Here is an 11,768-nt window from a genome sequence, read left to right on the forward strand (position 1 = left end):
GTAAGTGTTTAAGTCAAAGACATCAGGATTACTTAAGTTTTCAATAATGGTAGCGAACATACAATGACTTAAACAACTCGAGATAAAAAAAAAGTTTGCGATAACACGGGTGAGTTCGTGGTAAACACGATACAAAGGGGGTAGTCAAAGGCATTATAGTTTTTTGCTAAAAATGGCGATCTAAAACGAGGAAGCGAAACTTAAAATCAAAGAAAGTGGAAATTCTGACTTCATTGTGGGAGTTGTGTTGTGAGGGGTATATAATTTGGAGGGACAGTTTAATGTACACTACATGATTCCGTACACTGTCCAAAGTCGTCACCTCGAAGCAGATAAACAATGCACGCGATCAAGTTTTGGAAGGACTGTGCTGAACTGCATGTACGTGTACTGTACCCGTGTACAGGTTGAATTACACGTACAAGTTGTACATGTACTATTGTCATCGCAAGATGTCAACCTTCTCTATCGCATAGATAAGCTAAGGTTCGTAAAAGCCATATCGACAGTTGGATATAAGAGGTAAATCGTGTGCTGATTCCGAAAAATTAGTCCTTTTCTCCTAATTCGCAATGGTTTTAGAGCTATCAGCGCTGAGAAACGGCCAAGTCAAAGGCCCGAATTCCTCGTCAAATAACTAATTTATATGCTAGAAAAAGGTCTTTAAAGCAATTATAAGATACAAGATGCCTTTTTAAAGCTATAACAAATCATGTCAGAAAGAATATGTCCAAGCTCACGCAGAGCAAATCGGATGAAAAGGCAGTCTAGACCAACAATCGCACGATACCCTACTCGCCAGAGTTTTCGACCTTATGAATTAGCTCTATTTAAGCGCGAATAGCTCTAAAACCATTGCTAATTAGGAAAAACTGACTGGATTTCCGTAATCTCTAGAATTAGGAAAAACTGACTGGATTTCCGTAATCTCTAGAAAACGTGGGTGTATAACTTCTTGCGATGACACTACAAACAGAAATTTCTCTCAGTTTTAGCGTAATAAAGCACATATGCACTGCTTTTTAAAGTTGAGAGTGTCATACTTGTCTAATTACCGGTATTAGTTTCGAAAAGCCGGTGTCCTGGTGGCTGCACTCGACCCACCTCCTGGTGAACTGGCCTCGAATCTTAAACATCTACTGCAGCAACCTGTCTGTCCGTCACACTAAATTGTCGTGCCTGTCACGCTTTTCCGGACAAATCATTGGATAAAATAATTTAAATATTCCTACTGGCTGCCGAGCGCAGCGAAGGTGGCTTCAATTGGTTAAAACTAGAATGTGTAGTTGACATCAATAAATGCATGTGTTTCCCAGTTTACATGTGGGGATTTGCACAAAGTCCGAAGGCGGCATCGTTTAAATATTAAATACTTTTTCATAATGCATGTTGTTATTGATATTTGAATACTACAGTAAACGGAGGGTAGGGTGCTTAGCGTACACGTAAGCATGCGTGTTTCCGAGGACATGGTTTAAGTATACTAAATACTCTGTACTCAGTAGGATCTGTGTGTTACACTGACTAAAATGAAATTTCATTTTTCTTACTGCAAAAATATTAGCATTAATAAGTTATCTGAGTGGGTTTCTGGTATTGCTAAATCGTACACGTTACATGTACAGCAGTAGCCGGTCGTGTAGACTGGCCGTAAGAACAAAACTGTGCTTATAAACGTTGTCACTTGATCCACAAAGATATATAGTGTTAGATTGACGTGTGAACAAAAAGAAGTTATATGTGCTGATGACAATTACTACTGTAAGCGAATTGAACTTGACCATTGTTTCCTTAGCGTTTTTTTAGACAACAAAATTCTGATACTTCTTAATAGGTAGACGCGTTGCCGACAAGGGCGTAAAATAAGGTTTTATATGCAGTGGTAAGATAACAGCACAACATGAGAGGTGTCAATTTTGGTTATTATAAGAAGGCCCGTAAAGAAACGTTAATCAACTTAGAGCCTAATATTTTGGAATCATCAATTAAGTATCAAATAAAAATACCGCCGTCAACAACAACAACAGCAAGGCGTCTTGCGACGCATGGTTATATTCAAAGGCTATAAGCATAACAGGCACAGATTGAGTGTCTAATGACTAATTCTGAATCAGCACAAAATGAACACACTTCAAGGCATAAAAAAATGCTACAGCTTGAATATTTTTATTAAATATTCAAACTGTAACACTTTAATTTTCTTTCAAAGTAGCGAGTTTGGTTTGCGAAGTGGTTAATAGGCAGTTTATTACAAGCTTAACCAGGCAGTACAAGCGGGTATGTGATGCAAGCTGGACAGATATTCTTTGCATTGATGCAATCTAGGTTTCAGAAACGGCCCGTGAAATCGAGCACGACGCTAAACTAAATATTTTATTTAGCGGTTTTAGACTGAAGTGCAGGTGCTTCTGGGTGGAAGATGAAGGTACAGTGATAGCCAACAACAATAAAGAGACTTTGCCAAAATCACTAGCGTAATCGTTTATGAGCATGGTAAGTATGATGCTAGGGGCTCACTCTTTTGTACCGGTAGAAATATTTACACGGCTTACTGGGAACTCAGCATTTTGTAGCAAATGAAACGCAGATTTATGAAACTAAAGAAGTCGATTTACGTACATATGGCAAAAATCTGGAGTAAAACCGAAATTACCGCCGCGTAGCGGCGGCGCTCGGCTAGTTCGGGTATGCAAGTACATGTGTGTAGATTCGCAGAGCGCGAAGTTGCCGGAAAACCGCGTGCTTCAGTTCCTGTTGTTAGGTAGGTCTTGAGAGCTCTACACCTCGTGAGCAGCTCGATTACGTTAAATCTACAAAACTGACAGACAGATAGAGCTCATAACCCAGTTCCAGTCCGTTTCAAACATCGGCAAACCATTCTTGTAGCCGCAGCCTTATCTGGTCTGCCATTGGTGGTGCTCGCCTCGTGGCACAGTAGTGCTGAAACTCATCAATCCTGTCCTCCGGTAGAGCCCCGCCCCTGTCAGCTATCACTGGTGCTATTGATTCTGTATTATACATATAGTAATAGCTCTTGCACATAATTAGGTATATTTCCTTCTGGTACCGGTATTTGAGAATGATAAACTCTGTTAATACCGGTACCAAAAAAAGAAGTAATCCGCCAGTGAGCTGGAATCGTACAATCGCACTGATACTACATGTAGTACATTTTTGGGATGCAGTATCCATAATTGATTGCGAAGTGCTTGTACATTATTGAAGACACCTCAACTTGAGGTCCTCAAGTGCTGATCTTTCCTGGTATGATCCTTCAAAAAGATGGATTTCTGTACTTTTATTAATGAAGAGCTGGATCATTATGTTTAATATTATAATAGAGAAGTACAGACTGTACAGTACTTGTTGCAGGAATCATGTCCCACGCAATTTAAGAGTGCTGTGAACAAGGGTGGTACTAAATTTAAAATTACCTTGTTTGGTTGTTTTGGCTGTGCCAGATACAGAGAGCTGAAAATACTACTGTACGATACTACAGTACAGTAGTAGTCGCGAATAAGAAGACCTGGCCTCTCGTCTTGCCGATCTTCTTTTTCGCTCCTCCATACGCTTCTTAGGTTTTTTCCCAGACCCTTAGACACTGACATTGTTTTAATTTCAGTTCCGCTATAAAATTCAAGATTTTGATTTAAAATTGTTTTTGCTATTACTGTGTGATAAAAGTGGAGGCTACATCCAGAACAGTGATAACAAAAATGTAAAGCATTCTTACTCGGCAGAATAGTACCATCATGACCATCAGATACAGTAATACAGTAAATAAAAGTGCTGTATGTTTCCAAGTGAGGTGTCTTTATTTTCAAAAGTCGATAGTTTTCAAACAACGCGCGAAGTACAATACTGGAAGGTACCGGTATTATCGGGCATGCAGTCCCTGTCACGCAAAACGAAAACACCGTAATCATCTGTACACTGTACTTTTGGGCACGCGTTTTTAAAAGCACAGTACAGTACTGCACCCCGTTTTCGTAGACCATATAGGATTTGCAAATAAATCAGACTTTAGCTTACAAACTCTAGTTCTTTTACTGTAGATTCAGGACAATCGCATCCGGAAGTTTATCAAAGGTGTAAGGGCTCGAAAACGGGGTGCAGTACTGTATGTACTGCACAGCCAAAGAAACGACCCTCTACAGTAGATAACAGTCTCAAAAAGTGTGTCTTAGCGTATGGTGCTTAATTTCGCATAAAATCTAATTTTATGCGAATTCCATGCCTTATTCCGGAAAACATGATTCTTGGAAAAGCACATGCTTTTTTTTCGCATGTACCCTGCTGTTTTTTATATTTTTGCATCTCATGGCTCAGGCCGTTACTTCTGGGATAAGTACGATCCTATGAAAAACAGTTGGCTACATTTGTGGCCCAAAAATTTAATTATGGAGGCTTCTACCCAAGAGTCGGTCTATTTCAACGACACCTGGGTTCTGCCTATACACTATCAGGTACTCTACAAGTGCGAATAAAGCAGCTAGACACTTCATCTTCCTCACTTTCCAACTTGCCATCAATCGGCCAAGGGGGTGACGGGCCGAAGTACTGTGAACGTCACACGCATACCCCTGTAGTGCATTGTGGAGTTTAAGACGGCGCGTGGTGTGGTATTAGTGGGCAACTGGCATTAAGCGACTTCCGTGGTTTTTACCGCTTTGAAGTTGCTGCCTAATCCTTTCTAGCTGCACGGAGCCTGATTACATCCATTTTGACGACAAGTTGGAAAGTCAAACGTAGAGGTATAGCAAACAGTAATCTATTTAATGTCTTTAGTCTTAGGAAGCTAGGAGCAAGCAGAATAAGACCGGGAAAAGGTGCCTTACAAAGCATGATTTAGGGAGTCGTCCGATTCGTATTGGGTCTCGCGCTGAGATGTGGATAGGCGAGAGCGAACGCTATATGGTCCAGGGCGCGAGCGCTGCTGTTGCCGAGCCCGATATAGACGCTGGGCTCTAGCACGCTGGGTGCGAACACGCTCGCCCATTGACTGATACTTGGACAACACCATATCGTAGTGCTCGCTGTCGTGAGCTCGTAGAGGCATCAAACCTACATGGAAGTTGGTCAACGCCACACATAGCCGAGCAACACCATCAAAACGGTTCTCGTTCCACTTAAAGGTCGCATAGGTAGCTTTCCACAGCATACACATCCGGCCAAAATAATTCTCAACCAGGACGCGATCTGAAGAAATTGCACGGTTGCGGGAAATATCGTCGCGGTCAAGAGTGCCTCCACGCGGTTGTTTCTTTGGCTGGATCGTTCGAAGCACCCGCCCTGCACCCTGGTAACCCTTGTCTACTAGCACGGCCCACATATGTGGAAACTGCGTTGGGTCAGCTCCCATTTCAGCAGTTGTCCCGTCCTCCTTGCGCAGCATCTGACGATGAATCGTGAGCCTGTCGAGCATCATCGTCAGATCCGACGTTGATCCAGGAGAATGATCTGAAACATCAACAGCGACACCTGGTGGTGTCACAGAGCACTCAATCTTGAACCCATAGAGCTTGTGCTTACCGAAGAAGTAAACCTTCTGTTCTGCAAAGCGACCGCTAGGCCGATATGCTGGCTGGAACTTGACGTCAGTAGCGTAGAGAGCATGTGGATAGTTTGTAAAGGTGTTTCCAGCTTCCATCTGCTCGGACATCCTTACGCGCTTGACCATCTGGGAGTACAGCACGGGCTCAATTGTCTGAATGACACGGTGAACCATTTTCTCCAGCGTAGAAATCCCGATGTTGAAATCGATCGCGTGCTTCTGCCATGTGTCAAAATGCTTCAACACGGTCAGGGTAATGAACATTGCGTCTTTCCCCGACACAGACGGTTTACGCCCACGACCTTGCGTCCATGTAATCGTCACCGCAGATTCCACAAGAGCCCAAAGCGCATCCAGCTCGGGCGCAGAGAAGTTGGTCATGCCCTTTAGCGCACTATCACCACCTGCCGCAATATACTCAGACAGAATAGGTGAGCCAGAATCGGAGGCTTCTTCCTCTATATGGCGAGCGACATCGCCATAGTTCTCGTGGCTAACAACGAGGTTGGAGGTCTCGTCCTCCCACTGTCGGTTGAGGCGGTCGAACACTTGGCTGGCTGTACTGGGCATCTTGGTAATTGACAAGTGAATCTGAACTTCCTCTCTGTGCTTTGATTTTTTTCCAAATTAAATGGCCAGGATTTCGCGAAAACCAGATATATTATAGATAATACGATGTCGCACTAGCTTCAGATACATATTTTTGAAAATGATACCACGCTGTTATGTATACTTGAATATTACAGCTGCAGCCTAGTTATATTAAAAGTGATAGAGCTATATGCGAAAATATCGCAGCTTAGAATTATTATGGCGTTTTAAATTTGAAACTGTATTGTTTGCGCCAGATAGCGTTGTATCGTGAACAAATACTGCTATATAAGGTACATGCACATAACTGACGAAAAATTCACTTTTTTAGCCTGTGGCCTAGTAGGTATTAAGAATGGGAAAATGTCAACACTTGTATGGGTACACCAATGGTCTGCCAAAAGGCGAAAATATCGTCAGAAGGTGTACTTTGAAGAAATCGGTTTTGACAGTATGTGATACCGCGTAAAGGGGTGTCAGTAGGTGTATGAACAATGCCTTTTTTGTGACCTAAGAATAAGTGGTACCAAAAACCCGGTAAATAGATGTATGCTTCACAGCTGTTGAACGCCTTTGTCGGTGTACGCGCGCTCCAGCTGCTTGGCTTCTTCCTCTAGGAATGCAGTCCTAGGACTACACTATTTTCCGACTGAGGGGCACGAAATTGGCTGAGGACATTGACGACATAGGAAAAGAAGAGGGGGGGGGCTGAGCTAGACTACAATAACGAGATACGGATGGGGATGACCTTTGAGAGTGCGTCGAACGCTCTGTACGTACCTTTCGTGATACATGTGAACTCGCTAAAAGGTATTGTAGTCATTTTGGTGAGTCGGTAAGTTCTCTTGGAGTCCGAGACTGGAGCACGGCGAGCCACGTAGTGCTCGTGACCTTGGCTAGTGGTGGTCGACCCTTGTAGAGCGGCGAGCATGCAGGTGTTGGGCGTTAGAAGGGCGGCCGTCCCTCACTCGAAAAATGGTGCTTTTGAGGATCAAAATGTCACGAACAGACAATATTTGTGGCGCTGTACACTACCTAACCACGGGTTGGACAAAGGCTGCGTCAGTACGTATGAAACGTGGTTTGCCCTTGTGCAAAGTACACCTTTTGGCAGACCTTTGGTGTACTCATACACATTTTGACATTCTCTTTTTCTTTTGAGGCAAATGGGCTCCTTTTGTCTTGTTTGCAAAACCTGCTTAGAAAGTCGTTGCAAAAGGGTCCCTTTGTGCATGCTCTAACCAAATGGCTACACTTTTAGCATCGTGTTTTACATCTATTAAGCAATCGTGGGCGAACTGGGGATGGACTGTTGGGCACCGCTTCACATATATCACTATTGCCTGCATAGCCACGTAATAAAGTGATTCTTCGCATTTCAATAAGTGAAATGAAGATGAGTGTCTAGCTCTGAGCTCGACGGTAGCGACTGCGTTGAGTTGCGAAGTGGGCTTGTCTTCTTCCTCTAGGAGTGTAGTCCCAGGAGTACATTCCTAGAGGAAGAAGCCAAGCAGCTGGAGCGCGCGTACACCGACAAAGGCGTTTATGCTGCTTGGAATCAGGTGGTAAGCAAGATGCGTCGTTGGAAGCGGAAACCAAAAGAGCTGAAACAGTGTGTGAATTCTCTCAAACGAACGTTTGGCACGGATCTCGCGGCATTTCCGCCAACTTTCTTCACTACTGTTCAAGGCACACGAGGTCGACACTAGTCAAGAGGATTCGTCGCCCTGATCTCGTGTCTTGTGGAGAGCGAAAGCGATCGTTTCTGGAAGAAATCAATTCTACGGTGTGGCATTTGACCTCAGCGGCGGTTTGCCAGCCGCATGATGCACGACGAATATCGAAGAATCTACCACAACCGGATTGCTCTGGGGAGACGGAGCTACTGGAGCCAATAAATACGCTGATGACTGGAGAGAACGGCTCAAACTTGCTCGTCGATGGTAGTGTGTGTTCGAGAGCTGAAAGTGTGCCGGGCCAGCGATCGTGTAGCCATGTCAAGAATCAAGAATACAGCCAAGTATTATCGCCTTGCAGTGCGGCCCGGGTGGTCTGGACAGCATTTGAGGGAATGTATCGGAGCATTGTGGCTTATCCTTCGTCAGCACCACATTTGGATCTCTGCAATTTCGAGAATCGATCCAATCACTGAAGATGATACATTTCTTGACATTGGATGTGGCGTTGAAAAGGTGTTAGCGCAGATTGCGCTTGACACTGAACTCGGGGCTAGTATTGGGATTATAATTCGCCCCGAACTTGTCAATCAGGTCCAAAAGTCAATCGCTAGCCAAGTCTTGCGATGGGGATTACTCGCCAGGCTCCGGTTGCTTGCAACTGATGCTGCCAGCTTGAAGTATCCTTGATAACACCATTTGCATCGGCGACGATTGTCTTTGCCAATAACACCCGCTTTGAGCCTACGGTGAACAACCACATCTATTGTCCTGGCCATTGAAGAAGATACAACTCTATCAGGAGCGCTACACCAATCCCTACTAGCTTTTCAAGCTCACCAAGTCACTATAGGGTGTGATTTTCGGTTTTACATCTGCTTTTGGGTTTATATTTACTCAATTCGAAGTTGTTTATGCGTTATTAAGACTTTTCGTAGGGGCTGAAAACGCGCGAGTGTTCAATGTGGATAGTCCACGAAATAGTCAACAGCCATTGGCTGAATTAAAAAACATATGCCTTTTTATCGAGCGGCCACTGAAGAAGATACAAGTCATTATAACCACAATCAGTATGAGACGGGGCGTATATTAAGTTATAGAAATATCTAAAACTGTAAATCACGACGTTGTCATCTTGAACTGCGACAGTTTGTTCAACGACACCACCTTCGATCTCGTCACTACTGGACTCCATGTTGTCCACTTCACTTCCTCCGTCATTCTCATCGTCATCTGTCACCATGGGACAGGAGTCAAGTGCTTTGAAGTAGTGATCTTCAAATTTCTGGACATGTCGGTAGATATTTTGCAACGTGGTTGACATTGACGTAAGACTCGTCCAGAAACACCTCCGGTCGTACTGGATTCTTGTTTAAGTCTCGGTTTGAAAGTTTTTTTTGTAAATAGGTAGCGCGAAAAGCTACATTATTCTCCTTCTCTGCTAAAAAATTGCGATTTTTGCCCCGGACATGAAAAAAAAAACATTCGATTGAGCAATCGGCGCATACTGTGAGCTGGAATCTTATTTTTTCTGCCCATGACTTTTGCCACGTGATTTGAAATCAGTTGAGCTGTAATTGGGCGAGTCGCTTCGTTTTCGGCTATCACAAATTCCCGGATTATCCCCTTCAACTCTGGTGATGAGTACTTGTTGACGGCCCCTCGCTTAGTATTTTGCGGCTTTAACAAAATATAAAATTATATTGGTAAGTGTTATTTAACCGGTAATAATCACAATAATATCAAAGCACGAAAATTCAACAAACATCGTCGAACTTGGTGCCGGTATTCTTGTTCCAGCAGGCCATGACGCGTGCAACAGTGGTGGTTGAGATGCCAAGACACACGGCTACACGATCCCGGGTCTCCACGCCCCCAGAACGTCCTGCTTTTTCCTCAGCGATGAAATATGCATGAGCCCGCACAATCATGCACTTTTCTTGAGGGGTCAGCGGCTTGCCTCAACCCACTCTTTCTCGTAATGACACTCCGTTAGCCGCCCTGAACGTTCTTTAAATAAACATGTACTCCTTCAAATAGAATCTGGAGGACTCCAGGTTCTCCAAGGTCAAAACTGACGAAAATATTAGCAGTTTTGATGCCATGTTAAAAAAACATTTCTGAGCTGTATCTTCTTTAATGACCAGGACAATACGATGAGTTGTTTTTTATGGTGAAAGCGTGAACTGTCGTTTTTACTAGCGAGGTGTCTGCCTTAAGGATTTTTGTTGCCGGTGGGAGCTGAAACAAGTTCTACCGGTTTTCGTAAGCTGGACAAAGCAAGCTAATTTGTACATTTATACAGAACGATCCTAATGTAAGAGACGGTATTGTGTTCTACGCAAGTTCTAGCTGTCTACACGCCGCTGGGTGATTGTCTTTCTTGGCACGCTGAGGTGGTGGGCTCCTTAGCCTCATTTTGAATAACTCCGACGCCTTCATCAAGTTTCCTTTTGCCGAGAAAAGCTGATGAGGCAGATAAAATTTGTGGAATTTCTCCCAGCACGTCCAACCTGGTGCTTGACAATAGTAAGGTTTGTCGGGGACATTGGGAGCTACCTGACACAGCCACACGTTGTGCAACGTGCCTTGATCAGTCACAAGAGTAGGAGACCGATTCTTCCATCTGCAAACAGCGCATTGACGGCTCAAAGCAACTATTTGCTCAACGCAAATAGTTGCTTTGAGGATTATGCCACGCACACCTTTTGAAGACTCGCAGCTGTGTCTTGGGGTCCCGACCCACAGGTCCACGCAGCTCCAGAGTCACAAACACGATCTTCAATTGAGCAATCTGAGCTGGTATACAGCATTCGTCGATCGCTAGGAGCATCCATCCACTTTACCGTCAGCAATTCATACGATAGTTATGACACGAACATCCGATTGGGGTCTCTTTCCTTGGTCGTATCTATCACCATTTTTTTAAACATATAAGCGGTCACTCGCGCGACGTCAATCAGAGACATTGCAATTGATGTGTACCATTTCTTGAAGCTCTGACCATCCGCTAGCGAAAAGCGACCTCGCACTTGGTCGAGGCGATCTACCCCCTGCCTGCTCTTGTTATATTGTGCAGCACATGCGGGGGTGAGATATGACTGCATTGTGCTGCCAACAAGGCGGGTTAACGATTTTGAGGTTGAACTATCCGCAGTCGATACCATTTTGACGGCAGCACTATCAAACCAAGAAACTGCGGTCATTTGATGTGCTGACGACACCGCTTGACGATACGAGCCTCTTGTAGATTCTCTTTTCTTTAGGATAACGCGTTTCGGGAATTGAACGCTGTTTTGTCGGATTATTCCTCCCCTTTTAGTTGAAGCGCCGAAAGTAACCGGGCAGACATGTAGTAGTTGTCTGCGTTTATGATACGGGTAGTGTGATACAATGGTCAAACCACCTTTATGACTCGGCCACGCACAACGGCAAGGACATTTAATTCATCGCGCATCTCAGTAATCTCACCTTCAGTCGCAACCCCTTGAAGTCGATCTGCGATGTCACTGTCACAGTGCACTCAAAATTAATTTCCATCCAAGTCGTCGAGCAACACCGCATGTAAATACGGAAATGGTATTTTCCGCCCGGCTTCATCGGGTTATACATGATGAGACGTGTCCCATACTTTGATCTGCAAGCAATACTGGCCTCATCGAGCCCTAAATCTCTTCCGACCTCAACACATTTCCCGCCGGTCATCTTGAGCAAGTTCACAAGAAATCAAATCCGCGCAATCGCATCACTTGTAAATACATTATCCGATTGATCTGTACTGATATTTGCAGATTGAGATGCTGGCTCGGTTTTACCGGAATGCAGCGGCAGAAGTGATAGCAAGGGTGTTGTAGTATCTATGCTTTGCTGTCCCGGAGTGTTTTTAGGAAGCCCTATCCACAGGCTTGCTTCACGCGCATCATCACTCACTGGTTCAGCGCGGTTTG

Source organism: Phytophthora infestans, genomic scaffold (assembly GCF_000142945.1).
Source record: "Phytophthora infestans T30-4 supercont1.1 genomic scaffold, whole genome shotgun sequence".
NCBI classification, from domain to species: domain Eukaryota; phylum Oomycota; class Peronosporomycetes; order Peronosporales; family Peronosporaceae; genus Phytophthora; species Phytophthora infestans.